Here is a 13,816-nt window from a genome sequence, read left to right on the forward strand (position 1 = left end):
CCTGAGGATTTTGTGGCTTTTGATTCCCTTGACCACCCCAGGAGAAATTGGGGTGGTTCTTCCAACCTGCATTATAAGTATTACTGTATGGGTTATTTTGAGATCTAAAGTTATTGTTACCCATATAGTTGACTTGTTCCTCTTCGGTCATGGGATTAAAGGATTGGTATTTTGTATGCACACCTCCTCCGCTTGAGTCACACCTCATTGCTGGATGTACCTGCGTAGAACCAAGAAAACTATCAATCTTTTTATTGAAAAGTTCTACCTGATTTGACAACATAGTCACTGAGTCAACGTTATAAACGCCGGCTATTTTCGTTGGCTTTGTCCTCATAACTTGCCACTAATAGTTATTCAGTGTCATCTCCTCTATAAATTCATAGGCATCTTCTGGTGTTTTATTGTTGATGGTTCCGCCAGCTGCTGCGTCAATCAATTGTCTTGTCGAGGGATTCACACCATTGTAGAATGTTTGAATTTGCAGCCAAAGCGGTAACCCATGGTGAGGGCACCTTCTCAGTAAGTCCTTGTATCTCTCCCATGCATCGTAAAGTGTTTCTAAATCCATCTGCACAAAAGAAGAGATATCATTACGTAATTTAGCCGTTTTAGCCGGCGAAAAATATTTTAGTAAAAATTTCTCGGTCATTTGTTCCCAAGTAGTGATAGACCCTCGTGGTAACGAGTTCAACCACTGTTTAGCTTTGTTTCTTAGTGAAAAGGGAAATAAACGAAGACGAATGGCATCATCAGAAACGCCATTGATTTTGAATGTATCGCAAAATTCTAGGAAATTTGCTAAGTGAGTGTTGGGATCTTCATCCTGCAAGCCATCAAACTGAACAAACTACTGTATCATCTGAATAGTGTTAGGTTTTAGTTCGAAATTATTCGTAGCAATAGCAAGTCTAACTATACTAGATTCAGTTCCTGTTAAAGAGGGTTTAGCATAGTCATACATAGTACATGGAGCAGGATTTTGATTAGCATCAATTGCAGGAGGTAGCTGATTGTTTTGGTTTTCAGCCATCTCTTCAGTTGGGGGTTGAGTTTCGTCTTCTTGCTCATTCTTCGTGTATCGTAAGCTGCGCCTTATCTCTCTTTGATTTCTGCGAACTGTGCGATCGATTTCTTCGTCAAAAAGTAATGGTCCTGACGGGTTTCTTCTAGTCATAAACTATAAAAAACCTGCCAAGAGAAAGAATAAGTAAATTGATAAGTAAGAAAATAAAATAAAATTGAAAGAAAAATAAATGGCTAAAGTAACAAAAATTTAGTGTTCCTAATATTACAGTTCCCCGGCAATGGCGCCAAAAACTTGATCGCAGTGATTCTTAACAAGTAATAAATATTTATAATGAAGATCAAACCTAGACTAACTATTATCAAGACGAAAAGGCAAGCGCACCTATCGAACAATAGTATAGTAATGGAAAGACCGGGATATCGTACCCAAGGGAACCAAAAGTACTAGTAATAACTATCTTTTTATTATCTAACCTATAAATAAAAGGGATTTGTTTATTAAACTAATTATTTAAACTAATTAACTAATTTAATTAAAGCGAAGAGAGAATTTGGAAAAAGACTTGAAGAGAAGCAATTAATAAAGATGACACCCAAGGAGGAATCCACCTAGATTTCACTTGTTATCTTACTCTGAACCGGACAATTTATTCACTTGACTTGATCCGTAAGACTCCCTAACCTATGTTATTATCCCTATTCAAGACTAATAACGTCTAACCCCTAGATTGAATAACTAAGACTTTTCTTTAATTAACACTCTAGGGTTGCATTAACTCAATCTATGGACTCCTATATTAGGTTTCACCCTAATCTGGCAAAATCTCGTAACCCTATTTCTAGGCACCCGATCAACTCAGCTTAATTATGTCGAATCTACTCCTATACAGGGTTTATTCCTTCTCTGCATAAGCATATCAAATCATGAATTAATACATTAAGAACACATAATTAAGAACAAATCAAGTATTTATCATACAGTTCAGATAATAATAACAAGATCCATCATAGGTTTTATCCCCCTTAGGTATCTAAGGGGTTTAGTTCACAATAAAATAAGAGTACATCTCAAAAGTATGAAAATAACAAAACATAAAGAAAACTCTAAAACCCCTGAAGGAATTTTGAAAGAGATCTTCAGTCTTGAAGTAGCTCCGGCTTTTGAGATGGATCGTCTGGCTTCCTTCAAGTAATTCCTGACGTGTGGTTCTGTATTCCAGAAAAGTTCTGGAAAGAGCGGCCCCTCTTTAGGTCATACTTAGGGTGTTTATATAAGCTTTGGGTTGGCTTTCTTCCTCCCTAAGTATCCTTTTCCGTGTAAAATACAACTCTTTGAAAAAGGGACACGCCCGTGTGCCACGGCCGTGTGACGTGATTACCAGGCCATGTTCAATCCATTGAATTGCACACGACCGTGTGGGCTCAATGGCCATGCCGTGTGAATTGTGAAAACCTTGGTCGACACCCCCGAAGGCCACAGGCATGTAAGATGCCCGTATGGCAAGGGTTAGACCGTATGGTCTTCTCAATTTGGTTCGTTTTATCCCTTTTTAGCTCGTTTTTGGCTCCTTTTGACTCCTGGTGCTCTCTTGAGTACAAAACATGAAATAACCTGATTAATAGCACCAAAATCCACAAATCTAGTAATAAACCTCTATAAATATGCTAAGTATTTGGGGTATAGATATGTATAATTTGGTGTTTATCAAACACGGCCTAGCACACGGGCATGTGCCGTTGCTATGTGCCTCTAAATAAATGATGATGTCATAAGTAGAATGTCCAGGTTTTTGGACACGAGCGAGGACACGGGCGTGTGTATTGCCTCCACACGGGCGTGTGAGGCTCAACCTTAGAAATTTTCTTAGAATTCTCTTAAGTTCTCGGATTAGTCTCGGATTGTTTTTAATATATGTTTTGGACCTCGTAGGTCCATAATAAGGACAATATGATTTTATTTTATTGGTTTTAATTTGGAATGAAATTTGATGACCCATGTGTTTTGAAAATACCCTGTCTATGTACGGTAATGCCTTGTACCTTGTCCCGATCTTGGGTACGGGTAAGGGGTGTTACAATTTTGAACGAATATGTTTGTTCAAATCAAAAAGTTAGTCCTTGGGAAATTATGAACATCTTCAAGAACATAAAAGAGGGAGATGAACTCTAGGGTGAAAACTCATAAATGAGTAGTCTAGAGAGATTTCTAAAAAAGGAAAAAAAAGTTATAAGATGCCTTGAAGGATAATAAAGATTTCCAGAAGAAATTGATCCTTTGGTATGAGCCCTGAAGTCACCTATTTCATCCTATTTTAGCCCTTTCTTTGGCACCCAAACTCGAGCCGACACTATAACCTTGAAACAAGTCCATCTCTGATTGGTTATGGCCAGTTTAAATTAGGGAATTAATCTACTTGGAGAATGTAAGAGTCTATAGAAAGAAAATTTTCCTTAAATAAAAAAAAAGAAACCAAAAAATAATGAGAGGGCAAGAGAAAGGAACTATATTGAAAGTATCTATTTTAAGACGCAATTTTGCAAAAGAACATTGTACAGGGTTCACAGTTGGAACAGTCCAAAGTTAGGAAAAGGAAATTCGGCTTCAAGAAAATAAACAAGTTGATTCTTGATGCAAGAAATTTATGTTTCAATGGTGGATTTATGAAATCTGTAGTACCAAGTTTGTTAAGTGATATCCTATGAAGTTTGTTAAGAAATGTGATGTTGTACCATGTGTTTAAATGCTTACTTTTTATTATGAATGATGCCTTAATTATTCCATGAGTATGTGGTTGGTGCTTTGGATATTGAAATCGACGTTATGAGTAAGTTCGATAGAAATGTGGTATCAAAGAATCTCGTTTGAACCTTAGGATACAATGTGACATGTCACTAGGAACCATGTGATCTGAACTCATTAAGTTGTGGTTTGAGTTCATGATATATGTGACATCTGATCTCATTGAGTTGTAGTCTGAGTTCATGATGAATATGACACATGTTTTGGCGTCCGGGTACTGGTCTCGTATATGCTATTAATGACGAGGTAGTCTAGCATGTGTTGCGGATACCTGACAGCCTGTATGAGCAGACCCATGAGTAGCTCGAAAGCAAGCAACATGTGATCTGAGATATGAAGTAGCACTGGCTACATATGGGAACTTAGGTACAAGTTTCTGATGTATCCAATAGTATTCCAACTATTCAACGGGTAATTCAAGAGAAGCTCAATAAGTAATCTTGATGATTGCATCAAGACAAGAAGGTAAGTTATTATGTGTAAGTGGACACAGGTATGTACATCAAACTTATGAGAATGACATGAGATATGATAAACTTGTGGTAAGAACATTTATGAATATATATATATATATATAAAATGAGTTTAAAGGATTTGATAATATGCAAGATTATGTCCATTATGTTAAGTGTAGGATTAATACTTGTTTAAGTTCCATTTTATTTGCATGTGTACTTACTAAGCTTTATACTTACCCCCTTTTCTTTTCATCTCTTATAGTGTCACCAAGCTAGCTCAGGGATCGAAAGACATCGGAGACTCGATCACACTATCAATTGAATATTTGGTATAGCTAGTCTCATCATTTTGAGTATGGCATGTATAGGGACTTAGTTTTTTTGTTACGTGTCATAATGATTAGCCAAATGTGTTGGCTCATGAAAGCATTGTGATTATTTTGGATATGGCCATAAAAGGTGGCTCATATTGATTATTTGGGTTATAACCCTAATTATTGGCGCATGCATGCAAATGTGCTTATGCTTTAATGTGGTTATGGTTACCTATGGTTAATGAGTATGATGAATGGCATGTATGTTTGGTATATGAAATATGATTAATGTGTACGAAAATAAAGGTGATACAAGTGGGTAACTTGAAAGTAGGTTAGTAAAGATGATAGGCAAATATGAAATTGGTTTGGAATGTCAATTGAAAGTATGATAATTTGAATAGGTGACATGTTGACATTACTAAGTCATAATTTAACCATGAATTTGAATGCTTGGGTGATCAAATGTGCCATGTTACATGCCATGAAGTGGGTTTAAGTATGTGAGTATTTAAGGGTGGCAAATGGCTTGGAAAATAGCCTAGAAATTGTCTACTCCGTTAGACACACGAGCATTTGTCTAAATCGTGTGTGACACACGATCTGCCCCATAGGCGTATGGTTCGACCGTATGTCCCTTGTAACCTAATTATGCAAAACAAAATGCCCAATAGTAAACACACTGGAAGAGACAAGGTAGTATGTCTCAGTCGTGTAAATGACACAGCCTTAGGACATAGGTGTGTGTCTAGGCCATGTGAAGTCTACACTTAATTTTTGGAATTTAATTCCCACACGGCCTAAGCACATGGGCATGTGACTTGGCCATGTGACCCTATTTTGTTTATGACGTCATAGTTAGAGTGCTACACGGGTGTTTGTGACCACACGGCCTACCCACACTAGCGTGTGACTCCCCAAAGTAGGAAATTTTTCTAAGTTATCCCAAAGTTTTCTAAAGTTCTTAGATTAGTCCTGAATCGCTTCCGATGTATGTTTTGGGCCCCGTAGGCTTTTCTAAATGACAATTTGCATGTGATTGAAAAGTTTTTAAATTGAACGAAATTTTACGGATCAGTTTTGCATGAATGTGTAAGTTTAAGTCTAGTAATGCCTCGAACCCTGTACCAGCATCAGATACTGGTAAACGGTGTTACATTTAGTGGTATTAGAGCTATAGTTTAGCTGGTTCTCTAACTAACGTAGCATGTGTATGAGTCTAGCTATACATGCCATACATATAGTATGATAGTGTGACGACTCTTGACGATGTTAAACTGTGTTTTACATATAGTAATCGATCCCGACAGAGTAGTGGCAGATGATGTTGAAAGTAATGCGCCTACTCTTGCTGAAGGAGCAGTGCCATCTAATAGTAGACCCACACTGTTAGTAGAGGAGAAGGAGGCAGAGAAGCCTTTCTCTATATGATGGATGCCTAGTACATAGAGTTCGTTCAAACGAACCCTAACGCTCAACCTCCTCTACCCCCTCCAAATCCCCAACCCTTATCCCAAGTGCCTCATGGTATAGATTTTATGAGATTTCATAGAACCCCAGTTGATAGAATTCGAAAGCAATGAGCCGAGAAATTTAGGGCAATGCCGATGATGATCCAGAAAGGGTGAAATTTTGGCTTAAGAATTCTATCTGGGTGTTTGATGAGCTATCCTGCAAACTTAATGAATGTTTGAAGTGTGCTATTTCATTGTTTAGGGATGCGGCGCATCATTGGTGGAAGACACTAATTTTGGTAGTCCCTAGAGAAAAGGTCACATGGGAATTCTTTCAAAAGGAGTTCTGAAAGAAATATATCAGTGAACGATTCATCGATCAAAAGCGTAAGGAATTTATTGATTTGAAACAAGGTCGTATGTCAATTACTGAGTATTAAAGAGAGTTTGTCCGACTCAGCAAATATGCTCGGGGGTGTGTATCCTTCAAGGCTAAAATGTGTAGAAGGTTTGAAGACCGACTTAATGAGGACATAAGAGTGTTAATGGGTATTCTTGAGTTGAAAGAATTTGTTGTGCTTGTTGATCAGGCTTGTAAAGCTGAGGAATTGACCAAGGAAAAGAGAAAAGATGAAGCTGAGGATAGAGATTTAAGAAAGAGGCTGATGAGCAAGTCACTCCCATCCCAATCTAAGAAATCCAGAGATACGTATTCCCATTCTTATGTTTCAACTGGGCATTCGTACAAAAATTGTAAGAAGCAAAATTCGGGTTTTAAATCTCAGGTAGAGGTCATTTTGGTAAGTGTAGGGTGAGCGATAGATCTTGTTTCCAATGTGGTTCTCAAGACCACTATATTAAGGACTGTCCTGAGATGGCCGAGAAAGAAAAATTTCAGAGTACAAGGCTGATTAGTACGGCTACAAAAGGAAGACCTTCGAGAAATGCCGGTAATGGGGTTAGTAGTAAAAATGAAACAAGGGATACAGTGGTAAGATCTGAAGCTAGAGCTCCGGCTAGAGCCTATGCCATACATGCGCGTGAGGATGCATCTTCTCCCGATGTGATTACGGGTACTTTTTCTCTCTACAACACTTCTGTTATTGCCTTGATTGACCCTGGTTCTACTCATTCATATGTGTACATGAAATTGGTATCTATCATGAATATGTCTGTTGAGTCTACGAAATTTATGATTAAAGTAACCTGTTAGGCAAGCATGTTTTAGTTGATAAGGTATGTAAGAAATGTCCTTTGATGATTAGAGATCATTCTTTTCCGGCTGACTTGATGTTATTGCCGTTCGATGAATTTGATGTTATATTAGGCTAGGATTGGTTGATACTTCATGATGCTATAGTAAATTGTAGACAAAAAGTTATTGAATTGAAATGTGAAAATGGTGAAATTCTCTAGGTTAAATCAGATGAGTCAGATAGGTTGTCAATTTTGATTTCTTCGATGTCTGCTCAAAAATGTATGAGAAAAGGATGTGAGGCTTATTTAGCTTATGTGTTGAATACAAAAGAGTCTGAGTTAAAGACTAAATCAGTACCTGTTGTATGTGAGTATCCAGATGTGTTCCCGGAAGAGCTGGTTGGATTACCTCCTAATAGGGAAGTTGAGTTTGGTATTGAATTAGTCCCTGGCACAGCACCTATCTTAATTACTCCATATAAAATTGCCCCAACTGAATTGAAAGAACTAAAGTCACAGTTACAAGAATTGACCGACAAGGGTTTTGTGAGACCGAGCTTTTCGCCATGGGGTGCTCTTGTATTATTTGTGAAAAAGAAAGATGGATCTATGAGATTATGTATAGATTATCGATAGCTCAATAAGGTAACAATTATGTATAGAATAAGTATCCTTTACCAGGGATTGATGACTTATTTGACCAGTTGAAAGAAGCGACATGGTTTTTTAAAATAGACTTAAGGTCTGGTTACTACCGATTGAGAGTGAAAGACTCAGATGTGCTAAAAACTACTTTTATGGACTTAATAAACCGTATTTTCTGACCGATTTGGATAAATTTGTGGTTTTTTTATTAATGACATATTGATATATTCTCGTGATGAATCCGAGCATGCCGAACACTTGATAACTGTTTTGTAAACTTTGAGAGACAAGTTGTTATATGCTAAATTCACTAAAAGTGAATTTTGGCTTCAAGAAGTTGGATTCTTGGGCCACATTGTTTCGAGTGATGGTATTAGAGTTGACCCGATTAAGATTTCGATTATTGTTGAATGGAAACCGCCGAAGAATGTAACTAAGGTTAGAAGCTTTCTAGGCTTGGCCGGTTATTACAGACGGATTGTTAAAGGATTTTCCATGATTGCTACGTCAATGACGAAATTGTTAAAGAAAGATGTCAAGTTCGAATGGATAGAAAAGTGCAACAAAGTTTTGAGAAATTAAAAGCATTGTTGACTAAGGCTCCGATTTTGGTACAACCCGAGTCAGGTAAAGAAATTGTGATTTATAGTGATGCTTCCTTAAATGGTTTAAGATGTGTACTTATGCAATAGGGTAAAGTCGTAGCTTACGCTTCGAGATAGTTGAAGCCTCACGAGAAGAACTATCCGACACATGACTTAGAGTTGGCCGCCATAATGTTTACTATGAAGATTTGGTGACATTATTTATTTGGTGAGAAATGCCATGTCTATACTGATCACAGAAGTCTTAAGTATTTAATGACTCAAAAGGATTTGAACTTGCGGAAATGAAGATGGTTGGAACTGTTAAAAGATTATGAACTTGTGATTGACTACCATCCGGGTAAGGCGAATGTGGTCGCTGATGCTTTGAGCAGGAAGTCATTGTTTGCCTTGAGGGCTATGAATACACAGCTAACTTGGTCCGATGATGGTTCAATTCTAGCCAAGTTGAGAGCTAGACCAACTTTTCTTCCACAGATTTGTGATGCTTAGAAAGTTGATAAAGAGTTGCAAGCTAAGAGAATTCAGTGTGAGTCCAGCAGTAAACCGAATTTTCTGAGTGACTTCGATAGTTGTTTGGGATTTTGTGGTAGGATTTGTGTTCCGAAGGATACTGAGTTGATTCGGAAAATTTTGCATGAGACACACAATGGTTGTTTGTCAGTTCACCTGGGCAGTACAAAAATGTATAATGACTTGAAGAAAATATATTGGTGGAATGGTATGAAAAGAGATATCTCAGAGCTTGTATCGAAATGCCTATTTTGTCAGCAAGTAAAGGTTGAACACCAAGTACCTTCAGGTTTACTTCAACCCATCATGGTTCCCGAGTGGAAATGGGACCGGATTACTATGAATTTTGTGACAGGTTTGCCTTTAACTCCAAGAAAGAAAGATACCATATGGGTTATTGTCGATAGACTAACTAAATCAGCTCATTTTATTCCAATGCGTACTAATTTCTCACTTGACAAGTTGGCTGAATTGTACATTGGTGAAATTTTTAGACTTCATGGAATACCTATATCGATTGTATCGGATAGAGATCCGAGGTTCACTTCACGGTTTTTGAAAAAGTTACAAGAAGCCTTGGGTACAAAGCTGAATTTTAGCACTGCTTTTCATCCACAGACTGATGGTCAGTTTGAACGAGTAATTCAGATGTTGGAAGACATGCTCCGATGTTGTGTATTGGAATTCCAAGGTAGTTGGGAAAAGTATTTACCATTGGTGGAGTTTACCTAAAATAACAGTTATCAGTCGAGTTTGAAAATGGTGCCTTATGAGGCATTATATCGGCTTAAGTGTCAAACGCCATGGTATTGGACCGAGCTCAGGAAAAGTCAAATTCACGGAGTTGATCTAGTCAAAGAAACTGAAGAGGAAGTGAAGGTAATTCGTGGTTATCTAAAAGCCGCTTCGGATAGGCAGAAATCCTACAAGGATTTGAAACAAAAAGAAATTGAGTATCAAGTCAGTGATAAGGTATTTTTGAAAGTGTCTCCGTGGAAAAAGGTTTTGAGATTTGGCAAGAAGGGCAAATTGAGTCCTCGTTTTATAATGCCATATGAGATCACTGAGAGAATAGGGTCAGTTGCCTATAGGTTGGCTTTACCGTCAGGGTTGGAAAAGATTCATGATGTGTTTCATGTGTCTATGTTGCGTCAATATAGATCGGATCCTTCACATGTGATTTCGCTGATAGAAGTTAAGATTCGACCGGATATGACTTATGGTGAGGAACCGATTAAGATTTGGCTTGAACAATTGAAAAACAAAAGCATTGCCTTGGTGAAAGTATTATGGAAAAGACATGGGATTGAAGAAGCTACGTGGGAACCAGAGGAGGCCATGAGGGAACAATACTCGAACCTTTTCACTGGTAAGATTTTTGGGGATGAAAATTCTTAAAGGGAGATAGTTGTAACATCCCAAATTAGAGTCTAGTCAGAACAGTGGTTTTGAAACCACAAATTTGAAATAGAAATGATTATTTTAGGATTATTTGATGATCCATGATATGATTGCATGTTTGTGTGAAATTTTCATGAAGAAATTATATGCCTAAGATGTCCAATTTGACTTTAGGGACTAAATTGAATAAGTTGTAAAACTTGTGTTCTAGAAGCTACAAGCATGAAATTACATTGGATTATTAATTAGAGGTCCTTAAATAGCAATTAGATGAAGTCCTTAAATAGGAAAAATTTGAAAGAGAGGCCTTAAGGGCATTTTTGTCTTTTGGTAAATAAAAGAATAAAAAGGGAAAAAGAAAGCAAAATTTGCTCGTCTTCTCAAAGTGCTAGCTAAAATTTTAGGGAGTCTCCATAGCTAGGGTTTTCAACATTTCAAGCTTGATTGTCAGTGCTCTCAAGCCTCATTTTTAATATTCTTTACATTTTTGAAGTTGTCATCAACCAATCTAGCTATATTTCTACCATTATTTTGAGCTAGGGTTCATGTATGAAATTTGACCCAAGTGTGACATGGTTGTATTTTGATGTTTAATGGAGGAATATGAATGTTTGATGTGTGGTAAACATCAGAAAGGACTTTTTTGTAAAAGGTATAAAAATGAGTAGTAAAAACATGTAATAAAGGAAAATATGGGCTGATATGAACATGGTATAGGTTCGGCTAGGCTTGGGTAACCAAGAAGTTGCATGCATTTCATTTTACGAGCCTAGGGACTAAAGTGTAAATAAGTGAAAAGTTAAGGGTAAAAAGGTAATTTTACCAAAGTATGTGTTATGGGTCGATATGAGCAATGTATGTATTGAACAAGTTGAATTTGGCATTATAGATCAAGAAAAATGTGATTCGGGTCTTGATTGGGGGAAAAACAAAGTTTATGAGGAATAGGCTCGTTTCTATCATTTTGTACCATGGTAAGTTCATTTGCAAATAATGCAACATATATCATTCTTTAAATGCTTGATAGTACATGTATGGTAAGTATATATAATTAATGTGATGTTGTACCATGTGTTTAAATGCTTACATTTTTATTATGAATGACGCCTCAATTATTCCATGAGTATGCAGTTGGTGCTTTAGATATTGAAATCGACGTTATGAGCAAGTTTGACAGAAATGTGGTATCGAAGAATCCTGTTTGAACCTTAGGAATAATTTAGGATACAATGTGACATGTCACTAGGAACCATGTGATCTGAACTCATTGAGTTGTGGTCTAAGTTCATGATATATGTGACATCTGAGCTCATTCAGTTGTGGTCTGAGTTCATGATGTATATGACACATGTTTTGGCGTCTGGGTACTGGTCTCGTATATGCTATTAATAGCGAGGTAGTCTGGCACGTGTTATGAATACCTGACAGCCTGTATGAGCAGACCTGATAGTAGCTCGAAAGCGAGCAACATGTGATCTGAGATATGAAGTAGCAAGTTTTTGATGTATCTGATAGTATTCTGACTGTTCAACCGGTAGTTCAAGAGAAGCTCAATGAATAATCTTGGTGATTGCATCAAGACAAGAAAGTAAGTTATTATGTGCAAGTGGACACAGGTATGTACATCAAACTCATGAGAATGACATCAGATATGATGAACTTGATTTTAGGAAAAGTTTCAATTTTTAAAAAAATAGAAAGTTTAGATTTTAATAAATAAAAATCTGTTTTTTAGTCATTTTAAATGAAAGTTTAAAATTTTAAAACAAAGTTTTGATTTTTTCAACTATTTCAAAATAAAAGCTTTAATATTTAAGAAAATAGTAGATTTTTAAAAATGGAGAAAATTTAGATTTTGAAAAATAAAAATATTTTAATGGAGAAAATTTAGATTTTGAAAAATAAAAATATTTTTTAAGTCATTTTAAAGGAAAGTTTAAATTTTTAAACAAAGTTTTGATTTTTTTAACTATTTTGAAATAAGGTTTTTATTTTTAAGAAAAGTAATGATTTTTTTCAAAATAAAACTTTGGTTTTGCAAAAAAATAAAAATAAAAATCCGGCCACAATACGCGACAGCTCCACCACCGAAGGCCGGTGAGTCGTTGGGCTCTCCGGTGGTAGAGTCATGGCCAATATAGAAGTTGGAAGAGAAAGAGGAAGAAGTTTTTTTTTTTTTTTGAAAAACAAGAGGTTAAAATGAAAGAATGAGTAGTTTTTTTTTCATTTATAGGTGCCAAAAAGGATAATTTATTCTCACCCACTTACTTTTTAAATTCACAAAAAATACTCCATTTTTTGCAGCAACGCCCTCGTTCTCTGTCATATTTACACCTGTAACCTTTCTATTTATTTAAACATTTGATTTAATCTGAAATTAAAAAATTAAAAGCCAATTAATTGCTACATCAATCCTCTGTCATTCACATTTTTATCTTTTAGTCCTAAAATCAAGGTATGTCATTTTGTTTTCATCTTTAATAAATAATTTACACTTATATCTTCCATTTCACTTGCATTTATACATTATATATTTAATGTTAATTATGCATTTTATTTTAATGTTTTATATTTATTCACACTTGTATAATTTTTATTTATTCTTATTTTTGTTTTATTTATTTTCATGTATATTTATATTTATTTTATTATTATTATTTTTACACATTCCCTTACATACATTTTAATATTATTTATTTATGTTACTTTGATTATTTTATTGTATTATGAATAAAGTGGATTATTGTTATTATTATTATCATCATGTTAAGGTCTTATTTATTTCATTTATTTAGTTTTTCTTTTGATTATTGCCATTTTGAAAGAGTTTTAACTTTTCATTAATTTTAGCCAATTTAATTAATTTTCCTATTTTATTACTATTTGTTTCAAAAGAGGAACTTTAGGTCATTTTTCCATCCTATAATTGTTGACATGAAGTTAGTTAAGTAGGTGTTATATTTTAATGAAACCATAAGCTTTTTACATTTGGATTTAGGTTAGTCCTTAAGATCCTACCTACCATTTACTTTAGAAAATTATAAATAATATGTAAGATTTTTTTAGGGTTTTAAATTAGTTTTAAATATCGTATAGGATTAAAATCTTAATATGTAAATATTTTTAGGATTTTATTCAAGATTATAACTAAATATTTTTGTACGTGAATTGTAAATTATGAGTAGGTCTTTCTAAGTATTTTATTTTAGAAACTTTTGAAGAAAGCTAATAAACATTATTTAAGATTTATTATTTTAGGATTTTGACAAATTCAAATCTTAGATCAAGAATTTTAAAGTAAGATAAATCATAAACTCGACATAGGATACTTTCGTAAGATCTTGATAGGTTCAATGTTATTAATTAAATCTTTTAAATAATAATAATAAAAGATCAAATA

The 13,816-nt window shown here is 35.2% G+C and overlaps 1 non-coding gene across 1 annotated transcript; it reads left to right on the forward strand.

Moving 5' to 3' along the window:
• The first annotated feature begins 497 nt into the window (after positions 1–497).
• On the forward strand, positions 498–604 carry LOC128281075 (small nucleolar RNA R71). Its single transcript, XR_008271290.1, has one exon. It is a non-coding gene; the product is annotated as a small nucleolar RNA R71 (small nucleolar RNA).
• The last annotated feature ends 13,212 nt before the right edge of the window (positions 605–13,816 follow it).

Source organism: Gossypium arboreum, chromosome 9 (assembly GCF_025698485.1).
Source record: "Gossypium arboreum isolate Shixiya-1 chromosome 9, ASM2569848v2, whole genome shotgun sequence".
Lineage (NCBI taxonomy): Eukaryota > Viridiplantae > Streptophyta > Magnoliopsida > Malvales > Malvaceae > Gossypium > Gossypium arboreum.